At 34.9% G+C, this 19,212-nt stretch overlaps 1 protein-coding gene across 1 annotated transcript in view; it reads left to right on the top strand.

Moving 5' to 3' along the window:
* The window catches only part of LOC143226903 (uncharacterized), a 64,996-nt gene that overhangs the window by 37,753 nt on the left and 8,031 nt on the right, over positions 1–19,212 (top strand). The window contains exons 14-17 of the mRNA XM_076458443.1: positions 2,878–3,207; positions 9,474–9,797; positions 13,418–13,551; positions 13,874–14,054. The gene's annotated coding sequence lies outside the window, so the exon portion shown is untranslated. The remainder of the gene's footprint in view (positions 1–2,877; positions 3,208–9,473; positions 9,798–13,417; positions 13,552–13,873; positions 14,055–19,212) is intronic.

The following is a 19,212-nucleotide window of genomic DNA, read 5'->3' as shown; positions in this document are numbered from 1 at the left end:
TTTGACTCGCCATTCTAGGATTCTCCATTTTAAGTTTTCAGCGAGTCCTTGGTGGATTTACTGGTATGTTTTGGGTCATTGTTGTGTTGCACAGTCCAGTTCCACCTCAGCTTTAATTTTCGTACAGATGGTCTCACATGATCCTCAAGCATCCTCTGATACACAGTAGAATTCATGGTGGATTCTATTATTGTGAGCTGTCCAGGTCCTGCTACAGCAAAGCAGCCCCAAACCATGACACTTCCACCTCTATGCTTTACAGTTGGTATGAGGTTCTTTTCCTGGAATTCTGTATTTGGTTTACACCAGACATGTCCTCTGTTCTGGTGTCCAAATATTTCAGTTTTGGACTCATCTGTTCAAACAACTTTATTTCAGAAGTCCTGGTCTTTGTTTACATTCTCTCTTGCAAACTTTAGTCTGGTCTTGATGTTTCTCTTAGAGAGCAAAGGTTTCCTCCTTGCACACCTCCCATGCAAGTTACACTTGTGCAATCTATTTCTACTTGTAGATGCATGCACTTTCACATCAACAGTAGCCAGAGCCTGCTGTAGGTCCCGTGATGACATGTTAGGGTGTTTGGAGACCTCTTTTAGCATCTTGCGGTCTGCTCTCTGGGTGAACTTGCTTGGATGACCAGATCTGGGCATGTTGGCAGTTGTTTTGAAAGCCCTCCACTTGTTGACTATTTTCTGGACAGCGGAATGGCTGATTTCAAAATCTTTTGGGATCTTTTTAAATCCCTTACCAGACTCATAAGCTGCTAAAATTTGCTTTCTGAAGGCCTCAGACAGCTCTTTTTCTCTCACCATGGTACTCACTCTCACTTCAACAGTCAGGAACACACCAAACTAAATGTCAGGTTTAAATAGGGCAAGCCTCATTCAAAGTGCTGAGTAACGATCTTCTAATCATGTGCACCTGGTGTGATACACCTGTGTATAGGTTGACCCATTTTAAGTGGGAATACATGTGGGGGTGTCCTAACTTTTTCCTCAGTTAGAATATGCATTTTTGTAGAATTACCTTTACAGAAGATCTTGAAAAGTCTTTTCTTCAGTTTTAATTGTTTAGTTATATTCCTATAATTGAGATTAAATATCTATATATCCAAAAACGTTACAAAAATACACAGGCTTTCATGACTGTATGTATATATTATAATGAATCAGATACAAGGTATGTGCGTATATATTATAATGAATCAGATACAAGGTATGTGCGTATATATTATAGTGAATCAGATACAAGGTATGTGCGAATATATTATAGTGAATCAGATACAAGGTATGTAGGTACATGTCAAAATATACCAGGTACAAGGTATGTTGGTATGAGTCAAAATATACCAGATACAAGGTATGTAAGTATGTGTCAAAATATACTAGGTACAAGGTATATATGTATGTGTCAAAATATACCAAGTACAAGGTATATATGTATGTGTCAAAATATACCAAGTACAAGGTATGTAAGTATGTGTGTGTCAAAATATACCAGGTACAAGGTATGTAAGTATGTGTCAAAATATACCAGATACAAGGTATGTAAGTATGTGTCAAAATATACTAGGTACAAGGTATGTAAGTATGTGTCAAAATATACCAGATACAAGGTATGTAAGTATGTGTCAAAATATACTAGGGTACAACAAAGGTATTATATGTATGTGTCAAAATATACCAAGCAAGGTATGTTACAAGTCAAAATATGTAAGTATGTGTGTGTGTCAAAAAATATACCAGGTACACAAGGTACATATGTAAGTATGTATGTGTCAAAATATACCAGATACAAGGTATGTAAGTATGTGTGTCAAAATATACTAGGTACAAGGGCTGTATATATGTATGTGTCAAAATATACCAGGTATAAAGGTATGTAAGTATGTGTCAAAATATACCAGATACAAGGTATATATGTATGTGTCAAAATATACTAGGTACAAGGTATATATGTATGTGTCAAAATATACCAGATACAAGGTATGTAAGTGTGTGTCAAAAATATACTAGGTACAAGGGTATATGTGGTATGTGTCAAAATATACCAGGTTACAAGGTATATATGTATGTGTCAAAATATACCAGGCAAGGGTACAAGGTATGTAAGGTATGTGTCAAAATATACCAGATACAAGGTATATATGTATGTGTCAAAATATACTAGGTACAAGCTATATATGTATGTGTCAAAATATACCAGATACAAGGTATGTAAGTGTGTGTCAAAATATACCAGATACAAGGTATGTAAGTGTGTGTCAAAATATACTAGGTACAAGGTATGTATGTATGTGTCAAAATATACCAGATACAAGGTATGTAAGTATGTGTCAAAATATACTAGGTACAAGGTATGTAATGTATGTGTCAAAATATACTAGGTACAAGGTATATATATGTATGTGTTAAAATATACAAGGTACAAGGTATGTATGTGTCAAAATATACCAGGTACAAGGTATGTAAGTATGTGTCAAAATATACCAGGTACAAGGTATGTAAGTATGTGTCAAAATATACCAGATACAAGGTATGTGTAAAAATAAATCATAGAATAAGATTCACTACATGTTTTTCAAAGAGAGTCAGGATAGAAATGATTCCCTGACTTATTAGAACTTTTGCTTTTGGTGCATAACTGGACTAGTTACTTTTAGATATAGTAGATAATTACCATATCCACTTCATTCATTCATTTTACGGTTGCTAAACCATATATCTGGTGTATTTTTAAGTAAAAATAGATAAAACAGTACATTCAAGTCTGAAACAATGGTTCCTAAATAAAGAAATTTTGACAATTTTTATTCTTTTATTTGTCATGAAAACTTAATATTTGGTTCATGTCATTAACTTTTGGTTTTCTTATCAGGTTGTAAAGATGGAACTTGAGGCTAAAAATGAAATTTTCAAGACAGCACTTGCAGCTGAGATAAGAGGAGATGAACCAGAAGATTATCAGGGAGTGACTGAGGCAGAAGAGATAGGTCATGTGAGAAATTTATGGGCATCTGTTACATCAGAACTAAACTTCAGGTTAACTGTGTTGGAAGACTTAGTGACACAGTGGAAACAATATGAAAAACTTACGGAAGATCTTTCTATCTGGATTCAGAAGCACTGCAGAGATATTAAGGAAATTCTGACTCACTCCATTAGACAACATTACCAAGTAGTAATGGAAGCCCAAGACACTGTAAAGGTAAGTAGTCAAAAAATATTTATGAGGGCACTGTAAAGATATGACAAAAATATTCATTATTGATGGAGGATGCAAACACTGTAAAGATATGTTTTATGACAAAAATATTCATTATTGATGGAGGATGCAGACACTGTAAAGATATGCTTTAGGACAAAAATATCCATTATTGATGGAGGGTGCAGACACTGTAAAGATATGCTCTAAGACAGAACTGTTCATTACTGATGGAGGATACAGACACTGTAAAGATATGCTCTAAGACAGAAATATTTATTACTGATGGATAATCTAGATACTGAAGTGGTATGCTCTGAGACAGAAATATACTTACCTTATCTCACACTGCTGCAGTATCTTTCCTTTGCCCATCTAAACTTTTGTCTGATTTATTTTTTGTTGCTTCAATTGTTTATTCCCTACTTAGTTGTCCTGGAGGTACTTTGAGCTTTCTTTGTGTTACCAAGTTGATTTTTATTTTGAAAAAATTAACTTTGGCATGCTAATATACAGGATGAATTTTGGATTACTGTTTGTAGCACAGAGACAAATGATGTCTCTGCTGTTTGACATATCTTGCTTGATCAACAGTTATAGGGGAGACTACTCTCAGTTGAGGCTGTATTGACTCTTCTTTGGAGTGAGATGGAGATATATATTTGGTCTGATGGTGTTTCTCCAAGGGACTCTTTGGCGCACTTGTGGGGAATTCTGGTGAAAATTTATATTCAATTTTTCTAGCTCCTTCCTCTATTGTATTAGCTTTTCAGGAAGTTAACTTCAGACCAGGTGTCTCTGAGTCCTTTTCTTCAGTTGATAAATCAAATGTATGATGTTTTGGGTCTTTCTCTAGTTGCTGCCAAATGGGTGAATTTTAGACTCTCAATGAGTAGACCTACTTTTGGAAATGTGGAGTTCCAGAATGGAATCTATGGTCAACTTTAATAGATCATAGTTTTCAAGGATTCACCTGATTCTAACTACTGTGCTAAGATATTTATCACCCCTCTAACTTTTATTGAAAGTCTCTTAGCAATTTGATGATCAGTTGGGTCTATTTTAGCATCTACTTTGGTCAGTTGCCAGCTCCTGCAATTTTCTTAGCCTCTTTGTTGGTGTATTGTTGGAAGGTGTTGGTCCTCTTTGACTAACATTAGGCCACTCTTTCTAATCAGGGGTTAATGTCTTCTGTCTGTATTCATCAGCTTCTTGACTTTCCTCATCTCCTGTGGGGGATCATACTTCAGCCTGTCATATATCAACTCTTATTCCATTTCTACCTCCTGCAGATACTTGGATTTCATAACTTCATTTTAGGACTATCACAGGTCAAGGAAAAAGTAGAAAGAGTTGTCTCAGTTCTTCCAGAGTTTTATTCCAGTCTGTTTGTTGAGGCCAAGAAGAGAGGGGATTAGCATCTGGTTACTAATCTTTCTCATCTACATCAATCTATAGATCCTCCAAGGTTCATGATGGTGTCATTATTCATTCTGCGTTGGCATTTTTTGCCAGAACTGTGGATGACCAAATGAAATGCCTCTGATACCTACCTATCTGCATATTCCCATAGCAAAATCACTCCACCATTATATGCACTTTCTGCACAAGGATCAAGTACTGCAGTCCAGGGCTTTGTCCTTTGGACTAACATTGGCACTATATGTATTTTATCAAATTATAAACTTTTTCTGAAATCTCCATTTCTGAGAACTGTGCTCAACCCATAACATGGATGACTGGTTACTGCTAATATTATCTCATCAGATTCTACTTTCTGAAGCAACCAAGCCATGCTTTATTATCAGAGCCAATAAAACTATTCTCACTGTAACACAATATATCATCCATCTGGTTGTCTTTTTCAACAGGTATCTCAGTCGACTCCAACTCTGAGAACTGTGCTCAACCCATAACATGGATGACTGGTTACTGCTAATATTATCTCATCAGATTCTACTTTCTGAAGCAACCAAGCCATGCTTTATTATCAGAGCCAATAAAACTATTCTCACTGTAACACAATATATCATCCATCTGGTTGTCTTTTTCAACAGGTATCTCAGTCGACTCCAACTTGGCTTCACGTTGTGGATCAAGCAGTCCGCCACCAACTCACATCTCCTTTTCCCACTGTGTGGAAGGTTCTTTCTCTTTTGAAGATGTGGGCATCACTTAAATAGTTCATTCCTTTGGGATGAGTGCACATGATATCCTTTCAGTGATCTTTATGCAGTTAATGGACCATGAATAGCAAGCAATACACTGGATTCCCGAGTCTCTTTATTCAGGATTAACACTACCACCTTGTCCAGAAATCCATCTTGTCATGGCTGTCTTATTTCATAGATAGGTTTCATGTCTCAACAGTTAGGAATTCTAGAGCCTATAGACAGGTGGCAAGGCTTCCCTATATATTAATATTTTAGAATTTCTTGTATTCAAAGGGTCTCAAAGTTTGGACTTGTTGAGGGGAAAAATTGTCATGCATCACTTAATCAATTCCTCAGGGTTGTCTCGCATTTCTTGTTATGGGGACACTCAGTCTTGGTCTCTTTTTTTGTTCCATACCTTGGACCTTCTTTTTTTTGGGGCCCACTCTTATCCTATCTTCTTTCCAGCTTGCCATGTTCCAGGGGAGGATTTGATGGCAGATAAATTGTCTCAACTCAACCAGATTCTTCAAACATAATGGTGTCATGAGATTGTCCATTGGATTTTCACTTGGTTCAGGATGCTGATGTTCAGTACATTTGCTGCTTATTGGAATACTCAACTGCCAACTTTTTGGTCTCTGGTATCTCACTCTCAGGCATTGGAAATAGATGTATTTAGTCAGGACTGGATGGGGTTGCACCTCTGTACCTTCTCACTGATTTGTGTGTTACATGGAGTACTAGCTATGATTTGTTAATACCTTGTCAGGTTTTGTTAGTAGCATCAGATTTGCCTGCTTAACTCTGTTCATGATTTGACATTGTACATCCAACCATCCTGAAAATCAGTCTTCATGTATGGAGGTTATGAGGTCCTTTGCATGGTATTGAACTGTAACTTTTAAGGTTACCATGTATCTTTCTCAGTCTTTGTGTAGTCGAACAATGGACATTTATCAATGATGATGGCACACATGTGGACAATGGTGTATTGAGAGAAGGATGAACCCACTTTGTCCAGAATTGTCATTTATAACTTGTTTTCTTAACTGGCTTTTTTTTACAAAGGTCTTGCATCTTTCACAATTGCCTTATATTTAGATACTTGAAGAGATGCAAATCCTCAGAGCTCTTTGACTTCCTCAAGCCATTTTGGGCTTGCAGAATTCATTGGTTAGAATTGTTTGCATTGCCTGTGCATGGGATATTTTATCACTCTATTTACATCTTCCTATACTCAGACAGGTCCTTTTTCCTTAAGACAATGGCAGCCAGGGAAGAGAATAAATCTTTTTCACTAACTAATCTGAATGCTACTTTTCTGTTATGACTGATCAGATCCTGATCATTTGTTATGTCAAGTGAGGACCTTTAGAGATGTTAGACAACAACTTTTTTATTCATTGGGATCCTTCAATATCCTGGGGTTTACTCCTGGTTACTTTGTTAAGATGAATATAAATATAAATTCCTATTACTTATTTTGGGCTTTATTTTCAGGTGAGGAGACATCTGTGATTCATATTTTATCAGATTAATTACTTGCTGGAAGATGTGCGGACTGGTATGTGAACCTCACCCAATAATTTTATCTCACATCATTTGCATGATCTGACAGTATCTTTCTCTTAAGGTTTTTGACTAACCATTTGATGGTCCAGAATGTTTGAGTAAATTTCTTCCACTCTTGATAAAGAGGAAGTTTGGGACTGACTTACCCAAGATCCTAGATTTTTTTCCAGATGTTGGTACAAGAGGCAACATCCTCTTCAGGAGCCTACTAATAACAACAGTTCAGATCTGGTTGGATTGAGTGTGGAACAATATTGATTCAGGACAATGTTCATGGAAGAAGTTCCATTGTCTTCTCATAATTCCAAACATTGGATGGTCCGTAGGTTATTGGTTGAGCACAATTTGTTCCATGTCCTCCCAGTAATTTTGGAGACAAGCAGAATTTACCTTGCCTATATGGTTGGGGAATGAGGTTGAGTATTCATAATTCTGGACCAGGTGAATTCTGTTTCCTCAAATTGAGTAAGACATACAAGATTCCACCATTACAAGTTTTAGGTATTGCCTTTCACACTTTTTCAGGATGAAGAGAAGGTTTGCCAATGTCAACATTCCTTATCTTTTCATTGTAATTCTTGTGGGTCAAATCTCATTACTCTGTGGCTACAGATTGAGATCCACCCACAGGTTTATATATATATATATATTTTTTTTTCACCTTATGTCTAACCACCATCAAGGATTTAGGAACCATGGCCCTATAATTCAAACCCTAACCAATGGAACCTCAGCTACCTGGATAGGACATGAACAACAGTGATGACAGATTGTGTGAAATTTCACCTGCAATCCATGAATTAGATTCTGGATAAAAAGCATATTTGTTTGGGATGTAGTGCATTTCCCCCACTAGGGCACTTATCTTTTATTGGCAAATTCACAATCTATGCTTACACATTTTGTATGGATATATATATATATATATATCCCCAACTTGTCCCCCACCTTATCAATATGGGATTCTAGCTATAGAGTGAGGAGATAAGTATGTTTTGGAAGCTAACATTTTGTTAAAATAAAAATGTATTTTCGATAATACCTTTGCTCACACTTTTCTCCGATTTCTCCTCCCTAAGATTTGGTGTGGAAACTATGAATTGGGTTAGTCTTTATAAAACTGATAATGTTATTTGAATGAGGTACTTGTATACACTACCAGAATAAAGGATGCATTGATGTAGGTGGAGAGTGCTACAAGACAGACATTGTCAAGGACAATTAAGGGGAAAATAAAAGACTGGAACAAGCAAGAAAAAATCTGACCACTGTTTAGATGGACAGAAGAAATAAACTTTAACAATCAAGTAATAGCTGTAGTGTGAAAGGAGGTACATCAAGTAATAGCTGTAGTGTGAAAGGAGGTACATCAAGTAATAGCTGTAGTGTGAAAGGAGGTACATCAAGTGATAGCTGTAGTGTGAAAAGAGGTACATCAAGTAATAGCTGTACTGTGAAAGGAGGTACATCAAGTAATAGCTGTAGTGTGAAAGGAGGTACATCAAGTAATAGCTGTAGTGTGAAAAGAGGTACAACAAGTAATAGCTGTAGTGTGAAAGGAGGTGCAACTAATAGCTGTAGTGTGAAAGGAGGTACAGCAACTAATAGCTGTAGTGTGAAAGGAGGTACAGCAACTAATAGCTGTAGTGTGAAAGGAGGTGCAGCAACTAATAGCTGTAGTGTGAAAGGAGGTACATCAAGTAATAGCTGTAGTGTGAAAGGAGGTACATCAAGTAATAGCTGTAGTGTGAAAGGAGGTACATCAAGTAATAACTGTAGTGTGAAAGGAGGTAAATTTTGTTTATTTGTTTAAAGTTAAGTAAAAAGCTACATAATGGGATGTCTGTGATTTTCCCACCACAGGTTTCAAAACTCGTTTTCTAGCATTGTTAATTTGCAGACATGTTGCTAAACCACTGGTGGATGTAAGTGTTATTGGAAATGCATTTCAATGTGAGAAAATATTAACTTACTGCTGGAGGATGAGGACATTGTAAATATATGTTGTAATAAAAATGTCCATTACTGATGAAGGATGTAAGAATATGCTTTAAGCCAGTATTATCCAGTGGTCACTGCATACTCTGATTCTCTTTGATATGTATGCTGTATCCCAGATGAATTTCAGATACACATATCCATCAAATATGATGGAAAACCTTAAGGTTAGTTTGTTTTTAGTATCTAGGTTGTGTTTTGTTGAAGCTGGTTTATTATTTGTACCAAAAGGTAAAAACTTCAAGAAGTTTGTTTGATAATATTAATAAAAAGTCAGAGATTTCCAATCTGTTAATAGACTTGAAATGCTATTTCCAACAGACTCTATACAGATATAGTTAAGTATAATTTTCCATTGTTAGTAATAATGAGAAATATAGACATAATAAAGGTTATCCTTGATATTTTGATGTTGTACACAATCATTAATGTACTAAATAAGTTTGATTTCTATAAAAGTACAACATAGTCAAAATAATTACATAAATCTGTTAATAAATAATCTAAAGAAAATTAACAAAAAGTTGTTCTTTTGTTTCTCAGGAAATTTCCAACCAGTTGAAAACAAAGAATACAGAAGTTATTGAACAGCTGGGTAACAGCTTAAAAGAAGCAGTAATTACAAAAGAGGCAAAATCACATATTGAAGGAACACAGACCTATGTACAGCAACTACAACACAACTTGGAAGAGTTAATTAAGACGGCTAACAAAGAACTGGCCCAAAGGCTTGACCAATGGCACAACTATCAGAAAGCTTTAACACTGGCCAATGATCTGCTTCTAGAAACTGATTACAAACTGATGCTGTGTAAAACTCCTGTGCAGGACATTGGTCAGTGCAGGGGTCAGCTAAGGATGTTAGAGGTAAATTTAAACTTCATTTCATCTCATGACAGCTATTTTTACTAACTGACGAATGATATTAGATGTGTGGCATATTACTTTCTCATTATGAAATCTTAACTATTTCATTTAAATATTACTTACACCTCTTTAGTTGGTACTTAAAAGTTATTCAGTTAAGGATAAGAGCAAAACAAAAATTTATTTTCTCATCAAAACATCATTCATATTCTAGTTTTTATTCATCCTGACTCACCTTGATAATGGTAGCCTTATTTTATTGTATAAATACTATTCAAACAAGACTCACATTGTTAGAGTTACCCTTACTTTAATATGTAATACCTGTTCTTCCTGACTCACTTTGATAGTAGTAGCTTTATTTTAACCTGTAATACCTGTTCTTCCTGACTCACTTTGATAGTAGTAGCTTTATTTTAACTTGTAATACCTGTTCTTCCTGACTCACTTTGATAGTAGTAGCTTTATTTTAACCTGTAATATCTGTTCTTCCTGACTCACTTTGATAATGGTAGCCTTATTTTATTGTATAAATACTATTCATACAGGACTCACATTGATAGAGTTAGTCTTACTTTAATATGTAATACCTGTTCTTCCTGACTCACTTTGATAGTTGTAGCTTTATTTTAACCTGTAATACCTGTTCTTCCTGACTCACTTTGATAGTAGTAGCTCTATTTTAACCTGTAATATCTGTTCTTCCTGACTCACTTTGATAGTTGTAGCTTTATTTTAACCTGTAATACCTGTTCTTCCTGACTCACTATGATAATAGTAGCCTTATTTTAACCTGTAATACCTGTTCTTCCTGACTCACTTTGATAGTAGTAGCTTTATTTTAACCTGTAATACCTGTTCTTCCTGACTCACTATGATAATAGTAGCCTTATTTTAACCTGTAATACCTGTTCTTCCTGACTCACTATGATAATAGTAGCCTTATTTTAACCTGTAATACCTGTTCTTCCTGACTCACTTTGATAGTTGTAGCTTTATTTTAACCTGTAATACCTGTTCTTCCTGACTCACTTTGATAGTAGTAGCTTTATTTTAACCTGTAATATGTATTCTTCCTGACTCACTTTGATAATGGTAGCCTTATTTTATTGTATAAATACTATTCATACAGGACTCACATTGATGGAGTTAGCCTTACTTTAATATGTAATACCTTTTCTTCCTGACTCACTTTGATAGTAGTAGCTTTAATTTAACCTGTAATATGTTATTCCTGACTCACTTTGATAGTAGTAGCTTTAATTTAACCTGTAATATGTTATTCCTGACTCACTTTGATAGTTGTAGCTTTATTTTAACCTGTAATACCTGTTCTTCCTGACTCACTTTGATAGTTGTAGCTTTATTTTAACCTGTAATACCTGTTCTTCCTGACTCACTATGATAATAGTAGCCTTATTTTAACCTGTAATACCTGTTCTTCCTGACTCACTTTGATGGTTGTAGCTTTATTTTAACCTGTAATACCTGTTCTTCCTGACTCACTATGATAATAGTAGCCTTATTTTAACCTGTAATACCTGTTCTTCCTGACTCACTATGATAATAGTAGCCTTATTTTAACCTGTAATACCTGTTCTTTCTGACTCACTATGATAATAGTAGCCTTATTTTAACCTGTAATACCTGTTCTTCCTGACTCACTTTGATAGTTGTAGCTTTATTTTAACCTGTAATACCTGTTCTTCCTGACTCACTTTGATAGTTGTAGCTTTATTTTAACCTGTAATACCTGTTCTTCCTGACTCACTTTGATAATGGTAGCCTTATTTTATTGTATAAATACTATTTATACAGGACTCACATTGATAGAGTTAGCCTTACTTTAATATGTAACATCTGTTCTTCCTGACTCACTTTGATTGTAGTAGCTTTATTTTAACCTGTAATACCTGTTCTTCCTGACTCACTATGATAATAGTAGCCTTATTTTAACCTGTAATACCTGTTCTTCCTGACTCACTTTGATAGTTGTAGCTTTATTTTAACCTGTAATACCTGTTCTTCCTGACTCACTTTGATAGTTGTAGCTTTATTTTAACCTGTAATACCTGTTCTTCCTGACTCACTATGATAATAGTAGCCTTATTTTAACCTGTAATACCTGTTCTTTCTGACTCACTTTGATAGTTGTAGCTTTATTTTAACCTGTAATACCTGTTCTTCCTGACTCACTTTGATAATGGTAGCCTTATTTTATTGTATAAATACTATTTATACAGGACTCACATTGATAGAGTTAGCCTTACTTTAATATGTAACATCTGTTCTTCCTGACTCACTTTGATTGTAGTAGCTTTATTTTAACCTGTAATACCTGTTCTTCCTGACTCACTATGATAATAGTAGCCTTATTTTAACCTGTAATACCTGTTCTTCCTGACTCACTTTGATGGTTGTAGCTTTATTTTAACCTGTAATACCTGTTCTTCCTGACTCACTTTGATGGTTGTAGCTTTATTTTAACCTGTAATACCTGTTCTTCCTGACTCACTATGATAATAGTAGCCTTATTTTAACCTGTAATACCTGTTCTTTCTGACTCACTATGATAATAGTAGCCTTATTTTAACCTGTAATACCTGTTCTTCCTGACTCACTTTGATAGTTGTAGCTTTATTTTAACCTGTAATACCTGTTCTTCCTGACTCACTTTGATAGTAGTAGCTTTATTTTAACCTGTAATATCTGTTCTTCCTGACTCATTTTGATAGTAGTAGCTTTATTTTAACTTGTAATATCTGTTCTTCCCGACTCACTTTGATAGTTGTAGCTTTATTTTAACCTGTAATACCTGTTCTTCCTGACTCACTATGATAATAGTAGCCTTATTTTAACCTGTAATACCTGTTCTTTCTGACTCACTTTGATAGTTGTAGCTTTATTTTAACCTGTAATACCTGTTCTTCCTGACTCACTTTGATAGTAGTAGCTTTATTTTAACCTGTAATATCTGTTCTTCCTGACTCACTTTGATAATGGTAGCCTTATTTTATTGTATAAATACTATTCATACAGGACTCACATTGATAGAGTTAGCCTTATATTAATATGTAATACCTGTTCTTCTTGACTCACTTTGATAGTAGTAGCTTTATTTTAACCTGTAATACCTGTTCTTCTTGACTCACTTTGATAGTAGTAGCTTTATTTTAACCTGTAATACCTGTTCTTCCTGACTCACTTTGATAGTTGTAGCTTTATTTTAACCTGTAATACCTGTTCTTCCTGACTCACTTTGATAGTTATAGCTTTATTTTAACCTGTAATATCTGTTCTTCCTGACTCACTTTGATAGTTGTAGCTTTATTTTAACCTGTAATACCTGTTCTTCCTGACTCATTTTGATAGTAGTAGCCTTATTTTAACCTGTAATACCTGTTTTTCCTGACTCACTTTGATGGTTGTAGCTTTATTTTAACCAGTAATACCTGTTCTTCCTGACTCACTTTGATAGTAGTAGCTTTATTTTAACCTGTAATACCTGTTCTTCCTGACTCACTATGTTAATATTAGCTTTATTTGAACCTGTAATACCTGTTCTTCCTGACTCACTATGATAATGGCAGCATTTTTTTAACCTATTATGTTTTTTTTAGTCTCTCCTGGAGGCACTACTAGAAAAACAAAACCTAATTAGTAACCTCAGCATTATTTCGAGTGTACTAATGGATGAAGTTGAGGCTGGAGTTCATATAGACCTGAATAGTACACTAGATCAAGTTCAAGAAAGGTATTACATTCTCATTTAGATATTCTGGGATAGATATGAATTAAACATCTTCACCATTTTATAATTAAATGTTTCTGAGTGGGTATAAATGAAATACTTACATTGTGCATCTGTCTTTTTCTTTTATTCTGTTGAAAACATGTGATTCTTATTTTAATAAGTATCTGGGTGAAAGGTTGCAAATTAAGTCTGCATAATTGTGTCTTTTTAAATTACAAATAAAATGATCTGTACAATAATTTATAAAATTATCAAAGAATATTTAGACAAACCATAAAAATAATTCTTCTTGACAAATTACATTATTTCTACTTTTGACCAGGTGGAAAACCCTTAAGTTGTTGGTGAGTGACCTTCTTCAGGATCACAAGGATGTTTGGATATTATGGGATCAGTTTTATAACAACTTTGAATACATTAACAGTTGGTCATATGAAACTGAGGTCCAGCTCTTTAGAGTGTTTGTGATATCTACTGTAAGGTTTAATGAAGCTGACATCCAGGTATTGTAACATGAAACATAATGTTTATCACAGTATTTATTGACAAGGATAGAGAAACAAACCATGTTATTATTAGGTATATTAGCTGTATACAGACAGTAAGCAAGTAAAGAGAAGAAAGTTTAACAATATATTGTTTACATAATATTAGTATACAAACAATAAAAAAATACAGAGAATTTAACATTATATTATTAATATAACATTTGTGTACAAACAATAACCATGTATGGAAAATAGAATATTTTTCCATTCACGGTCTTGCCTCCTCACATTACAGAGAATGGAATATTGTTTCAATATGGTCTTGCCTCCTCACATTACAGAGAATGGAATATTGTTTCAATATGGTCTTGCCTCCTCACATTACAGAGAATGGAATAGTGTTTCAATATGGTCTTGCCTCCTCACATTACAGATAATGGAATATTGTTCCATTATGGTCTTGCCTCCTTACATTACAGAGAATGGAATATTGTTCCAATATGGTCTTGCCTTCTCACATTACAGAGAATGGAATATTGTTCCAATATGGTCTTGCCTCCTCACATTACAGAGAATGGAATATTGTTCCAGTGTGGTCTTGCCTCCTCACATTACAGAGAATGGAATATTGTTCCAGTGTGGTCTTGCCTCCTCACATTACAGAGAATGGAATATTGTTTCAGTGTGGTCTTGCCTCCTCTTATTACAGAGATTGGAATATTGTTCCATTACGGTCTTGCCTCCTAACATTACAGAGAATGGAATATTGTTCCATTACGGTCTTGCCTCCTATCATTACAGAGATTGGAATATTGTTCCATTACGGTCTTGCCTCCTATCATTACAGAGATTGGAATATTGTTCCATTATGGTCTTGCCTCCTATCATTACAGAGATTGGAATATTGTTCCATTACAGTCTTGCCTCCTAACATTACAGAGAATGGAATATTGTTCCATTAGGTCTTGCCTCCTAACATTACAGAGAATGGAATATTGTTCCATTACGGTCTTGCCTCCTCTCATACAAATCATTTTTATCTTAATTTTGCCCCCTAATCACTACCTCCCTAAGTATCAAGGGAAAAAAACCCTGATTTTAGCACTGTAACTTATTGCTGAGACTTACCACAGTTCTATCTGGGAACAAGTGGAAAAAAATCAGCTCCTGTATATAAAAAGCCACTCTGTGAAACAATAACTCGAAGTGAACACAATTCTCACATGAGAAGAAATGGCAAGTCAAGGGAGAGTTTATTAAAATATAATGTTGGCTATATATGTACCCAACCTGAACTGGAGATACAAGGTTCATGAACCTGTCATCAGCATTAGGAGGTTGACAATTACCAAGATAAAAACAAAATTACAGTATTATAAACATTGTGGCTAGGGTATGTGAACCTCATTATGATATATATAATATATATGCACCTCAGTCAGATATAAACAGAATTACAGTAATATAAACATTGTGGCTAGGGTATGTGAACCTCGTATGATATATATAATATATATGCACCTCAGTCAGATATAAACAAAATTACAGTAATATAAACATTGTGGCTAGGGTATGTGAACCTCATATGATATATATAATATATATGCACCTCAGTCAGATATAAACAAAATTACAGTGATATAAACATTGTGGCTAGGGTATGTGAACCTCGTATGATATATATAATATATATGCACCTCAGTCAGATATAAACAGAATTACAGTAATATAAACATTGTGGCTAGGGTATGTGAACCTCGTATGATATATATAATATATATGCACCTCAGTCAGATATAAACAGAATTACAGTAATATAAACATTGTGGTTAGGGTATGTGGATTGTGTGATATATATGCACCTCAGTCAGATATAAACAGAATTACAGTAATATAAACATTGTGGTTAGGGTATGTGTTATGTGTGAACCCCAATCACAACTGTAAGTTAACAGTGTTATGCATCAAGCAACCAGAATTATGAAAAGAAAGTTTTAGCATTATGTCAAAAGTGGACAAAACCACCACAGAAACAAGAAGTACAACAAACTGAACCAACCATAGCAGAGTCATGTTGTGGTAACCAAGCATAGCAGGGTCATGTTGTTGTAACCAAGCATAGCAGGGTCATGTTGTTGTAACCAAGCATAGCAGTCATGTTGTTGTAACCAAGCATAGCAGAGTCATGTTGTTATAACCAAGCATAGCAGAGTCATGTTGTTGTAACCAAACATAGCAGGGTCATGTTGTTATAACCAAACATAGCAGGGTCATGTTGTTGTAACCAAACATAGCAGGGTCATGTTGTTGTAACCAAACATAGCAGGGTCATGTTGTTGTAACCAAACATAGCAGGGTCATGTTGTTGTAACCAAACATAGCAGGGTCATGTTGTTGTAACCAAACATAGCATCAGCATAGCAGGATCATGTTGTTGTAACCAAGCATAGCAGGATCATGTTGTTGTAACCAAGCATAGCAGGATCATGTTGTTGTAACCAAGCATAGCAGGATCATGTTGTTGTAACCAAGCATAGCAGGATCATGTTGTTGTAACCAAGCATAGCAGGATCATGTTGTTGTGTAGTCATGTTGTTGTAACCAAGCATAGCAGAATCATGTTGTTGTAACCAAGCATAGCAGTCATGTTGTTGTTGTAACCAAGCATAGCAGAGTCATGTTGTTATAACCAAGCATGGCAGAGTCATGTTGTTGTAACCAAACATAGCAGGGTCATGTTGTTGTAACCAAACATAGCAGGGTCATGTTGTTGTAACCAAACATAGCAGGGTCATGTTGTTGTAACCAAACATAGCAGGGTTATGTTGTTATAACCAAGCATAGCAGGATCATGTTGTTGTAACCAAACATAGCAGGGTCATGTTGTTGTAACCAAGCATAGCAGGATCATGTTGTTGTAACCAAGCATAGCAGGATCATGTTGTTGTAACCAAGCATAGCAGAATCATGTTGTTGTAACCAAGCATAGCAGGATCATGTTGTTGTAACCAAGCATAGCAGGATCATGTTGTTGTAACCAAGCATAGCAGGGTCATGTTGTTGTAACCAAGCATAGTAGAGTCATGTTGTTGTAACCAAGCATAGCAGAATCATGTTGTTGTAATCAAGCATAGCAGAATCATGTTGTTGTAATCAAGCATAGCAGAATCATGTTGTTGTAACCAAACATAGCAGGGTCATGTTGTTGTAACCAAGCATAGCAGGATCATGTTGTTGTAACCAAGCATAGTAGAGTCATGTTGTTGTAATCAAGCATAGTAGAGTCATGTTGTTGTAATCAAGCATAGTAGAATCATGTTGTTGTAACCAAGCATAGCAGAGTCATGTTGTTGTAACCAAGCGTAGCAGGGTCATGTTGTTGTAACCAAGCATAGCAATATTCTATTCTCTGTATTTAGAGGAGGCACGACCATAATGAAACAATATTCTATTCTCTGTATTTAGAGGAGGCACGACCATAATGAAACAATATTCTGTTCTCTGTGATGCGAGATGGATACAGCAGATGGTCTGACATGGCTTTGCTATAATAAAGACACTGTTTTTACAGCAGAGAAGGATTTGAACTCGCATCATTTTTATTATGGATTGCACATCTCAGAATGAATTCATGTTGTGCACATCCTTTTTTTTCTACCTGTATCACCTTATAATTGAAGAGCACATTGTTCCAGAAGTAGCATGGTGCCTCCTATTGTGCTTCAGCTTCATCTCTGAGCACACTAATTATTTATAGGTGGTTGGTTACACTGTCTATCTCAGAATGGATGGTATGGATAGTAACACTTTTACTGATAAGCAGATAACAACGTTTTGATCTTCCTAAGTCAACTTCAGGCTAACCTACAAAGGTTGAAACATTGTTCTCTGCTTATCAGTTAATACCCATACCAGCTTTTCTGAGATAAATTTCAATTTCAAGGGCGTTTCTCGTCATCGAGAGGTTGGTTACACTGTTAAGATGCTACACTATCCTCTCCACCTTTTCAATGCAAGATTCTAGCTTTGTGTGAGAGGAAGTGAGACTGTATCATAAGTTAAAATTTTCTTACACTGTGCTTATCTCCAATCACAAACTTCCTCCCTATTGCTCTCATTATTCATTTTAGATCCTGCCAGTTCTCAAAAGAGAGAGCTAGCTGTGACACAATATTATTGGTGGAGAGTGGTCACATGCTATATAGATCTTCAAAAGTGGTGTAAATGTTGTACAGTATGTAAACTAGTGCACCAACCATTAAAATATGTTAGCAGGTTTTAGGGACAGAAAGGAGATAGCTTTTATGTGAGGTGAGGGGAGGTTAGTTCTCATTGAAAGTACATTTTCAGTTTAAGAAAATGTTAACTTTAACATTATACTGTGTACATAGTACTTGTATACAAGCAATAACCAAGTGCAGAGAAAGAAATATTGTTTAACATTATACTGTGTACCTAATACTTGTATACAAGCAATAACCAAGTCACGGAGAAAGAAATGTTGTTTATTATTATACTGTGTACATAATTCATGTATACAAGCAATAACCAAGTGCAGAGAAAGAAATATTGTTATCATGATACTGTGTACATAATACTTGTATAATATACTGTGTACATAATACATGTATACAAGCAATAATAAGTGCAGAGAAAGAAATGTTGTTTAACATTATACTGTGTACATAATACATGTATACAAGAGAAAGAAATATTGTTTAACAATACTGTGTACATAATATTTGTATACAAGCAATAACCAAGTGCAGAGAAAGAAATATTGTTTAACATTATACTGTGTACATAATACATGTATACAAGCAATAACCAAGTGCAGAGAAAGAAATGTTGTTTAACATTATACTGTGTACATAATACATGTATACAAGCAATAACCAAGTGTGCAGAGAAAGAAATGTTGTTTATTATTATACTGTGTACATAATACTTGTATACAAGCAATAACCAAGTGCAGAGAAAGAAATATTGTTTAACATTATACTGTGTACATAATACATGTATACAAGCAATAACCAAGTGCAGAGAAAGAAATGTTGTTTATCATTATACTGTGTACATAATACTTGTATACAAGCAATAACCAAGTGCAGAGAAAGAAATATTGTTTAACATTATACTGTGTACATAATTCATGTATACAAGCAATAACCAA

This window comes from Tachypleus tridentatus, chromosome 9 (assembly GCF_004210375.1).
Source record: "Tachypleus tridentatus isolate NWPU-2018 chromosome 9, ASM421037v1, whole genome shotgun sequence".
NCBI classification, from domain to species: Eukaryota; Metazoa; Arthropoda; class Merostomata; order Xiphosura; family Limulidae; genus Tachypleus; species Tachypleus tridentatus.
The sequence above is the reverse complement of the archived record's forward strand: the minus strand, read 5'-3'. Positions and strand labels throughout refer to the sequence as shown.